This window comes from Mandrillus leucophaeus, unplaced genomic scaffold (genome assembly GCF_000951045.1).
Source record: "Mandrillus leucophaeus isolate KB7577 unplaced genomic scaffold, Mleu.le_1.0 Scaffold37, whole genome shotgun sequence".
Lineage (NCBI taxonomy): Eukaryota > Metazoa > Chordata > Mammalia > Primates > Cercopithecidae > Mandrillus > Mandrillus leucophaeus.
In genome coordinates, this window is record NW_012103920.1 from 7871126 (window position 1) to 7891657 (window position 20532).

Consider the following 20532-nt stretch of genomic DNA (forward strand, 5'->3'; position numbering starts at 1 on the left):
ATGACATTTTTTAGTGCTGAAGGTGAACTGAGAAGAGCAAGAGGGAGCCAGATATGGAAGGAAGTGAAGAGATAGGGGCCTGATAGAAATAACAACATTCACACATGCACATAATCACTTTTGTGACAGCTTGTTCATATTATCCATGAAAATATGAAATTATACACACTTTGTATGCTAACTCCCAAAGAAATTTCTCAGAGTTTCCAACTCTGTTCTTTATTTATTTATTATTTTTTTTTTTTTTTGGATACAGTTTTGCTCTGTTGCCAAGGCTGAAGTGCAGTGGCACAAACTTGACTCACTGCAACCTCTGCCTCCTGGGTTCAAGTGATTCTCCCACCTCATCCTCTCAAGTAGCTGGGATTACAGGTGTGCCCCACCACACCCGGCTGATTCTTGTATTTTTAGTAGAGACAGGGCCTCACCATGTTGGCCAGACTGGTCTCGAACTCCTGACCTCAGGTGATCTACCTGCCTCAACCTCCCAAAGTGCTGGGATTACAAGCATGAGCCACTGCGCCCTGCCCAACTCTGTTATTCAATAGATGTATGTTCTCCATCAAGCCATTAAATCAGGACAGTAATCCTCAAGATTATGTATACATGAAAGCATCCTATAAACTATCATTGTGACACCACTGATCAAAAATACAGAAATGTATGGCAATTTTATAAAGGTAATAAACAAGCTAATTCCCTTTCTCAGGGCATTATCAAGTTGAGCCAAGCACAGCTTAAAGAGCTACAAAACTTTCCACAGAATTTAAGATCATGCTACATGGACTTTAGTGATATAAAGCAGAAGTAAAGTCTACAACCTTGTCATATACTCATTATAAACTGCTTCTTGGACTATCAAACAGTTCAGCTTGGTATTTATTTTTCATTTAATCACCTGAAAATACACACATTGGTATTTTTTTCTTGCCCGATCCATCCCTTAAATAATAAACAACACTTTGAATCATCTCCATCCTACCGTAGAGAAATGGAGCTTTGTGATAAGTGGAAAATTCAGATAATTGTATCTGTCAGAATTCAAGGTTTAAGTTACAAAGTCAAAGGCTGTCAACAGAAGAAAACTTACCTGTTTATAAGTATGCTAGAATAAACACACAGAAGATACTGTAACACAAAATCCAAAGACACAATTTAACTTGAAATGCAACAACAACAGGCGATCAAAATCATATACCCTATGGCTTTATTTTACCTAGGGCGTTTTAATTTCTTACTTTGGAGGAAAAGCAAGACAAAAACAAGAGCCAATGGACATATGTCTCACAGTATTAAAGTTCAAACTCATAAAAGTTTTATGTGGACTTAGATAAGTTGGGTACTAGCTTGAGAAAAAGAAACAGTTTGAGTACAATATTCTCTTTAATAAGCTCAAGGCTTCAGTGGTATTATAACCTTAATACTAGGATATTATAATGTCTGTCTGTCACTCAGACCCTAGAGAGAAGAAGTCAACCATACTTCAGTTAGAAAGTGTTGAAGCTACCATGTATTTTCTGTCTCTTGTTTCTCAACACAAGCCAAAGCACTAATTAAGGATTGCTTTGAGTGTACATGTAAAGGTCTGTGGTGGAAAATCAATGCAACCAGGTTTGTACCTATTTAAGCCAAGGGGCCTGGTTCCAGCATAGGAGCCCCTGGATAATTGTTACAAATGAAAAAAATACAGGGAAAAGTATTTTTAATACATCGCAATAGCAATTCTGAAGTGATAATACTCAATGCTGGGCACTCTTTTATCAGCAGTCATTTTACCGTGTCTCATTCAAAGACTCTGTGCTTTGACTCGAGAGACTTCCTGTATCCATTTGAAGGCATGGCTCACCAGGAGTCATCATCACCATTTCCAATTATTTCCCCAGGGCCTCAACGTTGAGACACTGGTTTTTATACTTTAAGGGGTAGTACATTTATATGTGGTTTTTGTTAGGGTTTCCATGACGATATTGAAGATTCCCTAATGCATTTTCATGGATAATCTAATAGCATCATGAAATTGACTCTTAGTATAATAACACAGATTTCAACCAGCTCCATAAAAGCAGCTCAATGATGGCAATAGTCTGAAACCTTGATAGTGAACTGCACCACAATGCTGAGTTTCAGAAACAAAGCTGTCATTAAAAAGAGTGTTCACTCTTATTTCTAGCTGGCTCAATAGAAGTCACAAGGGAGTCGCTGCATGCAGGTCTGGTACAGAAAAACAAACAAATACATCGCCTCTGTTCAGTGAATTCCTCCTTGACGTATCAAAGTAGACATTGACTACCAGGACTACATCATAAACAACCCTCTTCTACTGCCAAAAGAAAAAATAGTACTATTTAAAAGACGAAGGTAGTGTGAGGATGTGAGACCTTGGTACTATAAAGACAGTTGTCAGACCTAAATTTAAGTAACAACAGTGATGGGAGTAAAGTGCTGATAAAATGGGCAAATTTGGTGGTGAAATAAATATACTGAGAATATCTAAATAAGCAAGAAACACTTTATCAATAAAATATGATCCCAGAAGAAATATACATAATATTCTCTTATAAATTTTTTTTCAGGACCTGTGATGTTGTCAACTACACTTTTCTAATTATTGCATTTATTTATCTTTTCATATTTTTCATAATCAAACATGCCGGGCTTTTTTCCTAAAGGCCTATATTTGGGGACCACATTCATCCTTTTGATAATATACATTTTCTATTTTATTAATTTTATCTATTACATCACTAAATATTATTACTTTCATTCTTTCAGTATGCTGTACCATGCTTTTTCTAGTTTAAGTTAGTCATTATCTTTACTATGAGGACTTCAAAACAATTTTATCTGAACAAAACAATGGCTACATCACCTAAGCTATAATGTAAGCTTGTCTTTCAGTATTTGTCTACCTAGATAATTTGTTGTGTTTTTAATTGCTTTAATTGAAAGTTTGTGTTTTTTAATTACAAGTACCTAAGATTTTACAATAATTTTACTGTTGATTTCTAGCTCTATTGGCTATGATTAGAAATATGACCTGCAAAACCTCTACGTTTTTAATATTATGATATTCATTTTGATAATTGCACATGCCTGTGAACCAAAAACTGTTTGCTTTTTGTATATAGGTTAAAATGTTTAATACATATTGCTTTCAGCTTCTAATTGCATAATTTAATTCCAAGTTAACCTGGGTTTTTTACTGAAATTATCACTAATATTTTTCTAATGAGTTATATTAAAACCAACTAATATCATTAATATCTATTCTCTATTTATTCCCTTTTCCTTTTAATCATCAGCCAAATACCTTTCACCTCTCATTTCCATTTATTTTGGTCTGTGTTAGATATTCACTCCATTTGGCTTTCCAAAATAATATTTTAATTATTTTAAAAAGTTGTAAAATTCAGAAAGTAAGTTTTGTTGTTATTGATCTACTTGGTCTACTTGAAAGCTTCTTTTTTTCTGTGTTAATACTCTGTGTTATTTCTCCATTGGTTTTCCCTCCAAATGAATCATCTCTTTTAACTATTCAGTGTGGCCATCCTAAGTAACGTTAAATGAGTAACATGCAACCCCAGCGGTATATCAGAAGCACAGGAGAAGATTGTAAGATATGCTGATGCTTGGACCCAACTCTCTTGTAAAACATCTGCCCTCTTCTGCCAGCAAAAGCAAGGCCGGGGTCATGGGCCCAGATAATTAAGTCCCCTCTGAAGTCCCTTCAGAGATATCTTAGGAAATCTCACCACCAGAGACAACACACCCTCCAGGCTCCCTGTGTGTGCACTGCGTGGATCCCGAGTGGGAGTTCTCACAAAGGAGGGGTCGGATGTGAGTTTCAGGCCACTGTCTTTCCAGAATTCTGCTCCTTAGGTGTGGCTGTGCCTGCCACATGCCACAGACAATGCCCTACCCAAACGTATTCAACAAATCCTTTTTTTTGGACTAAAATAGAGTTATATATTCTTTTTTTTTTAGTTGACAAGTAAAAATTGTATATATTTGTGGAGTACTACATGATGTTTTGAAATCTGTATACATTGTGAAATGGCTAAATCAAGCTATTTAACATGCACATTACGTCACATACTTATTTTTGTGGTGAGATCACTTTAATAAAACTAGTGTCTTAGTGATTATTAATAAATCTTTTATTATAAAGTAGATGTGAGTCATTCCTATCCTACAGTCCTTGAATCCTGGAAATCTTCCAATTCCAAAGTGATATAGAGATTGTTTTAGAAATTAATAGGGATTGTTTTAGAAGGGATTGTTTTAGAAATTAATTTAGATTGTAAATCAGACTGGGTGCAGTGGCTCAGGCCTGTAATCCCAGCACTTTGGGAGACCAAGGCAGGTGGATCACTTGAGGTAAGGAGTTCAAGACCAGCCTAGCCAATATGGCAAAACCCCCCAAAAATTAGCTGGGTGTGGTGGCACACGCCTGTAATCCCAGCTACTCAAGAGGCTGAGGCAGGAGAAACGCTTAAACCTGGCAGGCAGAAGTTGTAGTGAGCCAAGGTCACACCACTGCACTCCAGCCTGGGTGACAGCGAGACTCCATCTCAAAAGAAAAAAGAGAGATTACAAATCATTACTGATAGTTCTTTGCTTATCCTTTTACTTTTTATTATAAAATATTTTTTTTTCTGCTTATGTGTTGGTGATCTCCACTCTATGAGATTGTCTTAACCATTGTTAAATTCCCAAAGTCCTTCATGACACTACACATAAGTGATCAATTGTATTTTCCATTGAACACCTGCTCTCAGGGGCACTGAAGAATTTTGTAAGACAGTACATGTAAAACGCTTAACACTTTTTGCACAGCTTAAATAGTAATAAACTGGAGCCCTTGTTTCACTTGAATCTAACTCCTACTTCTTTCAAACAGACCTAAGCATTTCACACCATTTTCTCTTTGCTATCCCATCATCCCTTTCACTGATGATAATCATGGAGAGTTAATATTCAATATATATTCATCTTATTTCACAGTAATCCTCTATACTATCTTCCCAGCTCCTTCTCAGTATGCTTTGTATAAGTGTAATATAGTTATTTAAGAAGAGAAAAACACTTTGCATTTCCATGCCAATTATTTTTACAATGGTCCCTAAATTTTTTAGACATTAAAAAAGAATGTCAGATTAAACTACGTTGTACACATGCCACACATGAGCTTTTCTATAGTGATGGTGCAGAATGTCAATAGCACCAAGGTTGAGAGTAATTAGGTAATTCACAAAGCTGACTCTAAAGGATAATAAACTACTCTAAAACTTCCTTCTGGTCACATCTTTCTGAACTAAGCAAGGTGGGATTTTAAAAAATTAAAATGAAAATAAATTATATACAATATTTTTATTGATTTTCTCTCTGTTAACATCTCAGTAGAAATCTTACAGAAAGTAAAAAAAGATGGCTCAATTTATTGATATTCAAAATATCTCTCTGGCACTTTATTATAATTATGTGAACTACTAATGGCATTTAAATTGTATTTAGTCATTAGACTTCTTTAGAGATGTAGCTCCAGAATCCAAAGTGCTTTACGAAGAATTGATAAGCCCCATTATTCAGAAAGACACAAAAGAATTCATTTAATTTTATGTAACTGTGTATTTATGTTTCTGCCTGTATTTGTGAAGGGAGGAGGTCAGAATTCCACTAAGTATAATTTCACCAGGAGCAACAGCGGCATTATCATCATAAAATAATAAAACCATCATTTATTGAGCCCCTACAATAAGCCTGACACCATTCTAGATAGTCCTATCACAATAACAATAGCACAATGACCCTATGAGCCAATGATTATCAATTACATTTTACAGATAAGGAAACTGAGGCTCAGAGAGCTTTAGTAACTTGCCCAACTTTGCACAACTACCAAGTACTAGAGCCTCTGTTTAAAGTCAGGTCAAACTCCAGCACTTTCCACTGGCTAAGCTAACACATGTCTATGTATATAAGACATCTTTAATGTCCCTACAGCTGTGGCAACTAAAAAAACTTACAATCTGTAACTCTCTTTCTATCAAAAGTTTCCATGCAGAGGTGCCCAAGCTTGTCTAGGCTACTGCAAAAGAGGTGCCTCCTACTCGGCATACCTGGAATAACAGGGAGGGAAGAAAGGAAGGGGAGGCTAATGGAAGGAAATGTGTGAAAAGGAGGAAGTACTGTCAAAGAAAAACATTTTTTTTTCCACAACTTCACCATAACTTCAACTAGCCAAAAAGTTTTGCCCATCTAAAACCAAACTGGTATAACATACCATTAGCACATCAGTTTGTGGTAATTGCTCCCACAGTGCTCAAAATCATTTATATTTTTAAGTCATTCAATATTCTCATTGCAGGATTGACTCAGTCAACAACTTGCTCTAGAAATTTTCTTTATATAGTTGGTACAAAGCTCACCTGTTTGCAGACTCCTATCTAAAGGATTACACATTTCAAGTCATCAGATGTGGAAATAATGAATCTGGGAAGGAAATGATACCCAATTCTACTTTTGCATCATTTGGGAGCTCCTAAAAATGTTGACTGGAAAATCAAGGTTCTTATGACATATCTTGATTATAAAGTTGGTGGTGTTGGGCAAAGGCTGAGCCTCTGAAACCAAGTGTTTGTTACCTAAACAGTCAGTTGCTTCAATTGGGACTTAACTTACATTTAAGTTAAGCATTGCAATCACCCATATAACCCACAAATTGTCATCGTGGAGAATGATCCTTTGTGCCCTTCCTAGACAATGTTTTCTACTCCAAGAATTAGTAACTCTTCAGTCTTCTGCCCTCAATTACTGTTGATTAGTTTTGGCTATTCTTGAACTTCATATCCATGGAGTCATACAGTATGACCAGATTCATGACTGGATTCCTGAGCCCATTATTATATCTGTGAGATTCTTCCATTTTATTATGCACAGCAAACAGTTTATTATTCCCTTATATGAATATACCACAGTGTATCTATTCTCCTGTTGATGGACTTTCTAGATTTAAGGTGTAATGAATAAAATTGCTGTAGATAATTTGTACTCACCTTTGGGTGAACTCACTTCTCGATGGTGTATACCTATGAATGGGTTTGTTGGAACATAGGGTAGGCCTAAGTTTAGCTTTAATAGATACTTCCATATAGTTTCCGAAATTGTTGTATCAATTTATACTCCTTGAGATTTGTTTTATGGCTCACCATCTATCTCTTGAAAGCTCCATGTCACTTGAAAATAATGTGTATTCTACTTATAGGATGTCATATTTTATAAATGTCAGTAAGATCAAGGAGGTTGATAGTGCTACTCATAACTTCTACTCTTTGACCAATATTTTAATGTAGTCATTGTTATAAATTACTGAGAGGACATGTGAATATGTCTACATGTAATTTTTTATTTTCCTTGTAGTTCTATTTTTGCTTCACAGAATCTGAAGTTCTAGCATTAGGCACATATATAGTAATTATCATTATGTCTTTGTAATGAATAGAATTTCTTCATTTAAAAATGTACCTCTTTATCTATAGCATTCTTCCTCGTCTTGAGGTCTACCTTGTCTGATATTAATATAGTCCTTCTGTCTTTTTCATGTTTATTGTTTGCATGGCGGATCATTTTTCATCCTTTGTTATCACTCTTCCTCTGATTTTATTATGACAGAATGTCTCTGTAGATAGTATTTAATTAGATCTTCCTTTTTTCCTACTATCTGACAATTTTAATGTTTCAGCTGGCATATTCACCGCATTTACATTAAAGATAACTTTAGCTATAGTTTGATTTTGGTTTATCATTTTACTATTTGATTTCTAATTGTCCCATCTGTTTCTCTCTTCTCTGTCTCTTCTGCCTCATTTTGAGTTAATCAAATATTTTTGATACTTCATTTAATTTCCTTTATTGGCATTTTGGCTATGTATCTTTGCATCTTTTTCATAATAACTTAGAGGTTACATTACAAATAATAAAATTTTAATTATAATGTTAATATTGTGCCATCTCACAGGAAATGCATGAATGTTCAATAGCATATGTCTACTAACCTCCAGTCACTACTCTTTGTGCTGTTTCTGTGATACATATTCCAACTTCATACTTCATAAACTGAAAAATTTAGTTATAATTTTTGCCTCACACAAATATGAAAAATGCCATTGTCTCTTACACAGAACGCAATAGTATCTTCTCAGCTGATTGTCCACTTTCATTCCAGTCTCCACTTTTAAGTTATGTTTTATACAACAGCCAGAAATGTTTGCTTTCCAATGTAAATTGGATGGTGCCACCTTCCCAAGCTTAATTTGCATCAAGGGCTTCCTAGGATGTAATAAAAACCCCTGGAAGTGGCTTCATATTAGTCTGATAGAATTGCTCTAACAAACACCATATTTAAGACTGCGCGGCTTAAACAATAGAAATTTATTTTCTCGCCGTTCTGGAAGCCAGAGGTACATGGTCAAGGTGCTGGTAAATTCAATTTCTGGTGAGACTTCTCTTCCTGGTTTTCAGATAGCCACGTTCTCACTGTTTTCTCACGTTGTCTTTCCGTTGCAAGTATGAAGAGAGAATGAGAGGGCTCTCTCTCATCTCTCCCTCTTCTTAAAAGGACACCAGACCTACAGGATTAGGACCACCTGCTTCTGGCCTCACTTAAGCTCAGTTACCTCCTTACAGACCCTGCTTACAGAAAAGGAACCCTGCTTCCTTTCTCTGACTGCTTCCAGAAGTCAGAGATTACGGCTCTAACATATGAGTTGGGGGATGGCAGATACAATTCCGTCCCCAGTAGACCTAAGATGGTGTGGCCTGAACCTAAGGAAGAAGGGGTCCGTCTCACTTGTACACAACATAACACACAGGCACAAACACAACAGCTTGTGCCTACTGAAGAGCCTGTATCGATACAGGATGGACCACACTAGGCCTATCTGTGTATGTGTAACTTTTGATTCTCAGATTCTGCCTCTTTAAGCAATTTATATGCTGAAAAAAAGAAATCGTATTTTGAACAAGTAAAATTACAATACAATTTAAACCTAAGCAATGATCCAGGCACCACCAGACAGAACAAATGTCCCTGAGTCCTAATGTTACATCTCTGTGTGAGGCCTGAGTACACTCACAGTTTTGCACATTCAGGAGGACCTTCAATGCAAAGTCTTAATGTACAACTAGGAGATCCTCAGGATCCCCAAAAAGAAGACCCAAGAGAAGGAGAAATAGCGAACTAAAAGTAAGTGAGCTAAAGGGCTATATTCAAGCACTGAGTTTTGCAGAAGATTCAATTAACTATGGAGATAAAAAGCAAAGGAATTGGTACAAATTAACCTAATTGCTGGGTGCCTCAAGAACTGTGAGTGATTACAATGAATATATTTACATATGACATTTACCCAGAAACAAGAAGAGGAATCATTCACTAACAAAATTTGCAAATTATTTTTTAAAACACCTCAACAAAAAGGCTGTGTCTCATACCTCCTAGGCCTGTCTGAAAACGAAAAGCTCTATTCTCTGGTAATAAATAACAATTCTGGCTATTGTGTAGATGTGCCGTTTTATTCATTGTTTTAATCTGGACGTTTGCCTAAATTGTCAATGCTTGTTTTCAAGATGTAAGGGCAAATGTAGCATTGCTTTATTCCACCTACCCAAATGAGACGTCTCTTGATCTGTAACCATTTGTATCCATGTTCTATTGCTGCTGTAACAAATTACACGGCGAATATAGGGACTTACAGTTTTGCAGGTCCGAGGTCTGATGCGGGTGTCACCAGGCTACAGTAAAGGTATTGGAAGGGCTGTATTCTTTTCTGGAGGCTGGACAGATTTCTCCTTGCTCATACAGGTTGTTGGTGGAATTCACTTCCTTATGGTTGTAGAACTAAGACTTCCATTTCCATAACAACAGTCGGCTGAAAGCTGTTCCCAGCCTCTATAGGGTACCAACATTCCTTGGCTGGTCTCCCCCGTTCCTCCATCTCTAAAGGGAGTAATAGCAAGACCCTCCCAAACCTCGAACTTCTCCCCCCGGTTTTTATTGCACCTCTTTATGACCAAACCAGGAAAAGGTGTTTCACTTTTAAGGATGGGTGTGATTAGATTAGATGCACCTGTATAATCCAGGCTACGCTCCTTCGTTCAAGGTGCATCCCCTTGATCACATCTTCAAAGTTCCCTTTGCCACAGATGGTAACGTATTCACAGGTTCCAGGAATCAGGGTGTGAACATCTGTGGAGGGTCGTTATTCCGCCTGCCACACAATTATGAGAAGGACTTTGTCGTCTACGTATAGGGTATCTCACTGCTGCGGCGTTTTCAGACTCTCTCCTCTCCTTTCCCCGGTTGTATGCAGATTGCTCCAAAATAAAGAGCAATCTGCAAACAATTCTGTCCATTATTATGCACAGAAAATCAGTGTAAATCCACAAGGGCTATCATTTTCCCCTGTACTGTCATTTTAGCCTCTGAAATTTGGCAGACATCTGAATGGTGTGACTTAGACCCTGTTCCTCCAGGAAGATCAGCATTTGTCACCACTGCAGCTGTCAATCCTCCTCAAAGGGTCCAATTCTATGTTTCTATTTTGTCACAAAGTAAAAAAGGTGAGAGAACACAGCAATAACTCTTCGTGTTGATTACTTCCAGGAAAGGTGCTTCAAAAACATCTTCAATTCATGCCAAATAATTTTATTGAATGAGGGAATTAATGGATGAATATTATAAAGGGAGTGGAGAGGAGAACGAAAGATTCATCTTTAAAGTAAAATAGGTTTTAAATAAACAGTTTGTTACCTGATCTGCTACCACTTGAATTGCTATTAAAATTGTATGCAAAGATTTTGTTTTCATGTTAAGAAACAGAGCTAGGCTGGGCTTGGTGGCTCATGCCTGTAATCCCAGCATTTTGGGAGGCTAAGGCAGGCAGATCATAAGGTCAGGAGTTCGAGAACATCCTGGCCAATACGGTGAAACACCTTCTCTACTAAAAATACAAAAATTAGCTGAGCTGGGCGTGGTGGCGGGCACCTATAGTGCCAGCTTCTTGGGAGGCTGAGGCAGGAGAATGGCTTGAACCAGGGAGGCAGAGGTTGCAGTGAGCCAAGATCGCGCCATTTCACTCCAGCCTGGGTGACAGAGCAAGGCTCCATTTCAAAAAAAAAAAAAAAAAAAAAAAAGAGCTAATAGATACCCTTTCTTATGTCTGAATTCTTTCTAGCTATATATAAAGATGAACGTTGTAATTCAGTTAAATTATAGAAAATGGGTTCAATATGTATCCCTTTACGTTGGAGCAATCTGCATATAACGAAGCGCATATAAAAAGGGGGAAAATGTCTCCTTTCCACAATTGTGACCTCATTTTCTTAGCGTTTGTGGCTTTGCCTACATCTGCTCCATATGGTGGTGCGATTTAGTATATAACTTGCAAACTCAGAAACTATGTTTAAACTCAGATGTTCCTATGAGTAAAGTTTTCACCTGTCACCAAGACTACCTTTTCTTCTTTTTCCCCCTAGCAGTTTTTATTTGACATGCTGGATAATAAACTCATATACTTGCTTAATAATAAAAGTATTGCCATTCCATTCACACGTAGAGAATTGGTAGCTCTACTGGCAGATAACAAAGGGAGGTTCCTCACCCTTGGAAGTAGCATCAGCTCTGCAGGTCGTGCAGTACGCATAAAATAGTATTGACATAACAAAGTCAAGACGAGGGCTATGACATTTATTTTGAAGGAAGCATTATTCTTAGAAGGTTTTATTTGACACCTTCACCTTCCTTTCCACCTTAGGGGAAAAAATGTTTATTTAATTTTTTTTTTTGATTGTCCACATATTTTCCATTGCTCAGTTCAATTTTCTCCCCTCAGGTGAACTGAACATAGCAACAGGAAAGACCTGGTAATAATGTGACAACTCTGAGTAAAGCAGCCACAAGAAAGTAGTCGGTGTGTGTTTTTCAGACGCACACTCACAGACTGACCTCCCTGTGACTGCAGTGGGAACAACCAGTCACCTCTGACAAAGAAGGCAGACTTGTGTTAAATGTTCTACCTTAAATAAATGCCCAGGAGAAATGAGTAACTACCTCCAAAAATGCTGTAATACTGTGGTAGAGCTCAGGAGCCATGGACTTTCGTCCCAGATAAGCTGATGGCCCTGTGGCCTGCAGTAAGTTCTGAAATTCTCAGTCCTCGTTACTTATCTGCATAATGAACATTCTCCGGTAGAATTATAAGCTTCCTTCTGTCTAGAATATCTTATAATTTTAGTTATTAGAATGTAATGGCCATCCTCCAATGAAATAAAATATGCTCGGAATTCAAAGGCGCAACGAAGGGATCATAACCTAATCGGGGAACTGGTTATGTTTTCTAGGTGGTATCTTGAAGTGCAGTCCACACCTGCATCTCAAGAACAAAGAGAATGGCTGAAGAGGAAATCCCTATTTCAGCCTCTCATCCATTCTATAGATAAAAGGAAAACCTGAGAGCAGCAGACAGTCAATGTCCCTTCCCAAACAGCCTCAGGAATGAATATTTAACTCACCTTGCCCATCATTTGTTGAACTCCCTGTACAATAATGTGCTGGCTGGTAAAACCACAGTGAGAAATTAGGCAACAGTCTTAATATTAAGATTAATCTAATCAAGAGACTAGGGAAATATTTTTAAAAGACTCCTAGTAATGCAATACTCTAAGGATGATCATTAATAATTGCTGGCACAAGTAGTGTAGGGATCAAATGTACCTTATTTTGACACAATGTCTGCATTTCCAAGGAAATAGTGTCTGTGTACTAAACCCATGCAGTGAGAGAAGATAACATTAACTGCCTCTGAATAGCTGACACTGAAACAAGACTGAAGCTTTTGTGCTAAATAAAGACATCAATTTGTCCACTCTTTATACATAAGGTAAAAATCATGACGGAATGTAAAGGGAAATAAAAGTTAATGATTTTGGAACAAAGCTGCATGATGCAAGTGATCCATTGGGAATAAACAGACCAGGAGCAAGTTGGAGGGTTCTGTGAGATGAAGGTCAGTTTCCAGTCCATTCTGCAGAATCAATACAGTTCCTTGGACTTGCAATAGGTCTCATAAGTCATAGATTGACTGGGCCATGTATCAACTTCCACAATGCATAGCTCTCAATGCCTCTCATTGGCAAGCATTGCTGAGCAAAAATCTGTGATTAGAATTTGCAGCTGGAGTGGAATGCTGCCCACATATGGACTGGCAGCGAAACTAGAGTGGACAACCAACAGCAAGTAAAGTACCATTGCTTTCAGAAGACCATATGTCAATTCCACAATTGATTTCCAAAGACAAAACTGAAATTGCCATCAGCAGGTTTCTCTGAACATCCGTTTCGTAGATGAGGTTTGTCTCAATGAAAACTGACATTAGGCACAAGTCCACAGGTCCAGAGAAGCATATTAATGTACAGCCTCCTTTTTGATACGGTTTTCACGTGAAAAAAATATTTGAATAAATAAGGTAAGAAACAAAGAAAAGGAAAAATAAGTGCCAGGAAATATCATTTATTCCCCATAGTTTGACTGAGTCAGGCACTCTTCCAGGTGCTAATAGTAAGTTTAAAAGAAATAGTAAAAAATCCCTGCTTTTTTAGGTAGAGCTCAGGAGACGGAAAGTAAACAAATAAATCAGCACGTCATAGATGGTATGTGAGAAGGTGACAAGCACAATAAAGAAAACAAAGCAGGGCGGACAAAGGTCATATTTAAAGGAGTGGAGCTTTATTGGGTTTCATTGCTCTGAAAGTGCTCACTGCCCCGGCAAAAAAAAAATTGCTTCACCCCAATGTTTGTAGTTTGACCTCTTTGGGCTAGCAGTCAAAATCCATGCAAAGTAGGTATGCTTGGGAAACAATCCCCAATCCCCTGTCTCCAACTAGCAATTGATTTGATGGGCCACAAAAAAACTAACAAACAAACAAACTCTGACCTCTGATTGTAACCATAGATAACATTGACATCACACTTTGTAGGATCCAGCCATCTTCCTAAATGCTTACATAGGTTAACTAATTTAATCTCCGTGTCACTTCAATAAGGTATGTTTAGTTTCATCCTTATTTTTCAGATGAGAAGGCCAGGACAATCAAGTTCAATCTGTGAGGAGTGGAGTTGAGATCTGAATCTAGATGGTCTGGTTTCCAGAGACTGTGTTCTTAGCTGTCAGTGCACAACCTCTACCAATGCTCTGGTCACCTAAGTGGTGCTGATCTCCAGCCCTGTCCCTGCATCTTGTATTCTACCTGACATCTCCATTTGGACAGCTAACGGGCAATATGAGACTAATGCATTCAAAATAAAAGCTTTGATCCTTAATACATCCCTCCCCACCGCACCCCCAGCTACTTTTCCTCCTCTGCACACCTGCTCCCTGCCCAGGCTTCCAGAAGTGTCTTAATTACTAGGACACCATTCACATAGCTGCTCAAGCTCAAAACTTAAGTCTTGACTTTTCTATTTCTCTCACATTCATCACCTGATTTGTTTAATAATCCTCCAAAATATTCCTCAAATCCAACACCTCCGATCAAATTCAGGCCACTGCCAGGTCACACCTACAAGACAGAAGCAGTCTTCCAGCTGGTTTTCCCACTTCCCTCTTTTCACCAAGAGTCTGTTATCCCTGCTAGCAATCTGTGTGATCATTTAAAAATGTTAATCAGATCATGTTATGCCCTGCTCTGATCACTCTGATAGCTTTTTTATTAGTCAGGATTCTTCAGAGACACAGAACCAATCAGATGCATATATGTAGAAAGAGATTTATTTTAAGGAATTGGCTCATACAATTGTGGGGGCAGGCAAGTCCAAAATCCACAAGACAGGCTAGCAGCCTGGAACTTTTGCCAAGAGATGTTGTAGTTTTGAGTTTGAAGGCTAGAAACTCAGGCACAATTTCTATGATGCAGTCTGGAAGCAGAATTCCTTCCTCTTTGAGAGACGTCTGTCTTTTCTCTTATGGCCTTCAACTGACTGAATAAGACTCACCCACATTATGGCAGGTAATCTTTACTCAAAGTCTGCTAATTTAAATGTAAAAAAAATACCTGCACAGCAACATCTAGACTGCTGTTTGACCAAACAACTGGGCACCAAGCCTAGCGGAGTTGACATGCAAAATTAACCATCACAACTTCTTATAACATTGAGTATAAACTCCATTTCCTCTGGGCATCATTCTATCCTTCATTCTACGGAGAAAGGTCCTTTCTCACTTTCTCCAATCTCTGGGTCACCTGGCCTTCTTGTTGTTCTGGATACATGACACGCTCCCTTCTATCTGCAAAAAAGGTCTTTTTCTGCTGTTTCTTCTACCTGTAATACTCTTCTTCTAGACCTCCACGTGGCTCCCTCTCTTGCCTAATTTGGATCTCTGCTCTCGTATCACCTCCTCAAAGAGGCCACGCCTGACAAGCTTATCACAAACAGGCCAGGCTCCTTGTTTGCTGGCCTGCTAGGCCCTCTCTCAATCTGCCATCATAGTACTTACCAGTGCCTGGAAGCACATCATTTGTTTGCTGTCTCCCCCTCCCCACTAGAAAATTAGCTCCAGTTTTGTTTGTTGTCCAGCACAATCATTTCTGCTCCATTGTAGGTGTTCAATGAATGGAGCTGAATGAATGAATGGATAAATATTTTTTAATCCTTCTGTAGAAAGGAACTGTGGAAATATTAAGAAATCTTAGAATCTCTTTTTAAATATTTATGATATCAATGGATTTATAAGTGATCTTTCTTATTTTACATAATTTATACTCCATGCAACATTTTTAAAATATTTTCTCTTGTTTTCTTTTCTGTCTGTGGCTCTTGCTAATTTTTTGTGAGTGATTTTTTAAAATGTTCTCCTCCTAGTACATTACACCTGAATCAACCTACCTAACAAAAGCATGCTGCACGGAATAACCACCTTTTTAAAAAAACAGTAAGCTCCCCTCCACCGCAGAACTTTGATCTCCAGGCTAACTATATTATAGCTCAGTCCATGCCACACACACCTCCTTCTTCATCTATGTATTGTGAATTGTTGTAGCCCATTACATAGCGAAAAGACAGCATTCAAGCTGGGACCAGTATTTAGACAGAAGGATGAAAAAATTAGTGGAGCCAATAATAAAACTTATTCATAGAGTGACTGATAACTAATGTTCATTGTTTTCCAGGAAATTGCTCATCACTCATTTTAACGAGCGATCCGAGAGGATTTTGAATGTTCTTAATTCCAGTTTGCAAATTAGGTAACCAAGAAAAAAAAATTAATTCTATGAAATTCTGCACTAAGTCAAAGAAATATCTTCTGGAATTTGAGGGAAATGAATGCAAATTTACTGTTCGACTCCTCTGTGTTTGGCAGAAAAGGCCATTACTTGGCATTCTATATGCTGTATCTCAGTTTTTCCCTACAATAAATAGAGATCCAGAGAGTTCAGTGTTCACTTGTGGTTACAAGAATAGCCCTTTGCAGAGGTAAAATTGAAACACAGAATGTTCTGACAAGAAACCCGTGTTCTTCTCAGTCGCCTGGCTGCCCTGGGGTAGAACCCTGACGATTCCAGGAACTCAACACTTCATAGGTGGATGCTGGATACACGGCTTAAAACTACAACCTCTTGTTCTCAGAAACATTTCCAGGAGGGTTTTCACTACCAGTCTATACTGCAAGAATCTCTAGCATCCAGCGAGGCCCTCAGATTCTACCTCTGTAAGCTGCGTGATGAGTGAGACGGTGTAGCTTCTGAGGAACCCAGGAGTCCCATTTCTTTGCCACCAGGGCTGTGGCCACAGGACAAAGCCTCTCTCCCCAGTGGTGAAGACTTGGGGGCTCAGCATTCAAAATCATTCGAATGTTTTGTGAATGCTGATCTTTCATCTTTCCTCCAGGAATTTAAAAAAATGCATATATACATAAATGCAGTGGGCATTTGAATCATTAAGTGGGTATTTAGTACATAAATACCTCCGTGAGCCTTACTTTCCTTAGTTGCGCAACAAGACTGGGATTCTGAAAAGTCCATTCCAGCTCTAGGGGTCTGATCAAAACCTTCTTGTTTTCCTCTCAAATTTCCAGCTCTAGGGGTCTAGTCAAAACCTTCTTGTTTTCCTCTCAAATTTCCCTTCACCTCATTTATTTTTTTCTCAATTAAATATAATAATACTCTATTGGAAACAAACTTTTACCTCACATTTAAGAAACACTTAAAACCATCTTGCCTTTCCCTTTGTGCCTCCTCCTCGTGCATCCCAGCAGTCTCCACTTTAGATGCAGCTGTTTTGTGCTGAGTTTTATTTCCTTCAGCTTTCCTCTTTCTTTGAACAGCAGGTGCTAGAATAACAAGGCGGTATGAAATTTACAGAAACAATGTGTTTATACAGTCGGCCACCTTATCTAAAATGTAATGCTCTTCAACCCTCAATCAGATGTCTTGCCATACACTGCAAGGTACAAAGAATATTGTGCAAGGCTAGTCCTTATTATTTTTTGCACCAAAGTATGGGGCTCCAAAATTACTTCAGTAAAGTACAAAAATTTCTATGAATCCATTTGCTATATCTTTAATGAAAATGAAAACACTCAAACTGAAATTGTTTCCTATTTACACAATAGGGTGTTTAATAAGGTCTCAATTAAAAACTAGTCATGGCATTAAGAATCTTTTTATTTAAGCATATTAAAAGGCTGGCTTCATATTGGAATTCCTCATAGAGCTGGGCTATAAAATGTAATTATTCTTTGAACAAATAAATGACATTTCAAGATTACCACCTTTCCTTGTGAAATTTGCTTTGTTTTTTGTTTTTTTGTTTGTTTGTTTTTGTGACAGCCCTCTTGCAGATAGATTGTTCTGTTTTAATTAAAGTTGAGCAGAAAAGGTTTTCCTTTCAAAACATATATCTGAAGCTATAAAAACTTCCTGCTTGATTCTACTGAAAGATGTGTATGATCCTGGATTTGGGGTATTAGCCATTGCTTGTTACCCACAGGTGAATGGTAAAAAGCTGATAAAGTAGTTGTACTTTTCTGTTTTCCTGTATCTGACATTTTTGAATCTCTCTTCCCCTGTGACGCCATGGCTCCACCAAAATGGAGTTGGGTTTGTATGTTTCAGTAAAGGCAAAATAGAAATAGTCATTTCCTGGGTTCAAATTCAACCAATGCTCCTTCAGTGTAGACACATTTGTTTTCAAACTTATTCCTGCATCACAGGTTTCTTAGTAGCCATGATAACTTTCAACAAAGTAAGTTCTCTGCTTGGATTTAGCTTTGGGCAGGACCCACAGTAAACAGAGGGAAACAGACAGCCTAATAATGCATCAAATTCAATACATTTACTGTCGCCGATTCCTCACTAGGCATCCTGGTGAGCAACAGAGGTAGAGTTGGGAAAGACACATTTCTTATCCTCAATGAATTCACTATAATTTTAGGAGACCAGAAATCCCTCTCTGATCCAAATTCTCCCAAATGGCCTACCATGGGGTCTAGGATTCCCACAGTCCCCATTCTTTAGGAGTGAGGCATTGAAGGCTATTGTGAGAACACCAGCAGACAAGCTCACTAACACTTGCCAGACCCAGGAGGGTTCACCCTCAACAATCTCAGGATTTTCTAACCCACTTATCTCCAACCCTGCTGACAATTAGAACCACCTGAAGAGATTTGTATTAGTTTGATAGGCTTGATAGGTGTTAGGGTCAAGGTCTGGTTCCAGCCTATGCTGAGTGAGGTCCGAGGGGAGTGGGTGGATGAATGGCAGATAGCTGAAAGAACACTCAGGGGGGTGTAGGTAGGTGAAATACAGCTTTATTCAGCAGCTCTGTCGTCAGCAGCTCTCTTACACTGTCGGCTCTGTCTCGGCTGCTTGCTCCAGCTGCTCCCATGCACACCTACGCAGCCAGCTCTCCCTTGCCCTCAGGGTCAGCAGCTTAGCTCTTTCTCTCTCCGGGTTACATGGCTGTGTTTACATTATACATGAAATTGCGCGCCTACATTCCAATCCCCTTGTTTCACGCAGGATGTATACATCCTACCTCGGCCCATCCTTGACCAAAGCACATCCATTACCTTACAATAGGGAGTCCAGGAATCTGTATTTTTCAGCCGGAGACACGAAAATTTCAAGTTTGTTCTCACTTTCTCTTATTTCCCTTCTTCCTCTTCCCCCCTTCTCTCCTCCTCCTCCTCCTCTTCCTCCTGCTCCTCTTTCTCTCGCTCTACCCCCTCTTGCTTCTGTTCTACCTCCTCCTCCTCTTTCTCTCCCTTCTTCTAATACATAAATAACAGAAATAAAATATTGTCAAAGAAGTGTTCTCCTAAATTATAGGTGAAGATTCTATATGTGATGGCCAGAAATATTTGCATCTGCACACTTTAACATCCTTTTATGCCTGTCTCAGTTACTAGGAATAATCAGATTACATGTGTAAAATGCTAAAGAAAAAGCTGGTAATTGATTATATACAGATACCAGATGTAAGCTTTGATTGTTTTAGTGTGGACACTTTACCACAGATAGAAACAAGGGTATCTTGGAGTGCTTAGGTGGTTCTACACCCAGGAAATTTGAGGTATATGTAATACTCACTACATTTACATTTTAACAAGCAGTTGTGGCCCTTTAAATACCTTCTCTGTTACTTACGACACACTTAGCTTATATGTGTGTGTACAGTATTTTAATAACCCAGCAATGCCAAGTTGAACACAAAAATTAATGATCACAGTCAATTAGTAGATGATGTGTCCATCAGAAAAGCCATGATGAGGATAAGAATGATATAATGGACTTTGGGAACTCTAGAGGAAGGGAGGGAAGAGGATGAGGGATGAGAGACTCCATATGGGGTATAGTTCACACTGCTTGGATGACAACTGCACCAACATCTCAGAAATCACCACTGAAGACCTTACCTGTATAACCAAAACCCACCTGTTCCCCAAAAACTATTGAAATAAAATAGAAAAAAAAAAAAGGCCATGAATATATGGCATATTGAACACAGGAAATTAATATGTCCTACAATTACATTTAATTACTGTCAAATTAACTCTCACAATGATGTACTTTGAAAGGGATGATTTTTTGAGTGTTTTAAGAAGAAAAATAGGAAATATTAGATTTATCTTGGGGAATGGTTACTGGATATTAATTATGAGAGAATAATCATCACAAAGCAGATAAAGGAATAATGTGCTAGAAGAAAAACATCTTTTTTATTTTTTTGAAAAATATCTTTTAATAAAACAGGAAAAATTACAAGGTTTAGATGTATGAAAACGAGATTTTATTTGTGGTCCTGCACGTTTGCAAATATGCTGTATACTAACCTTTGTTAACAGAACCAATAATAACTAGAGAAAAATATATACACTAGCACTATGTTTCTATTGGGAGCATATTTTGGGGTGTAAAAATGAAGCTATATAATTTTTGACAGTTCTGTCCCCCATTAAGAGAATCAGGAATTTTGTTTTC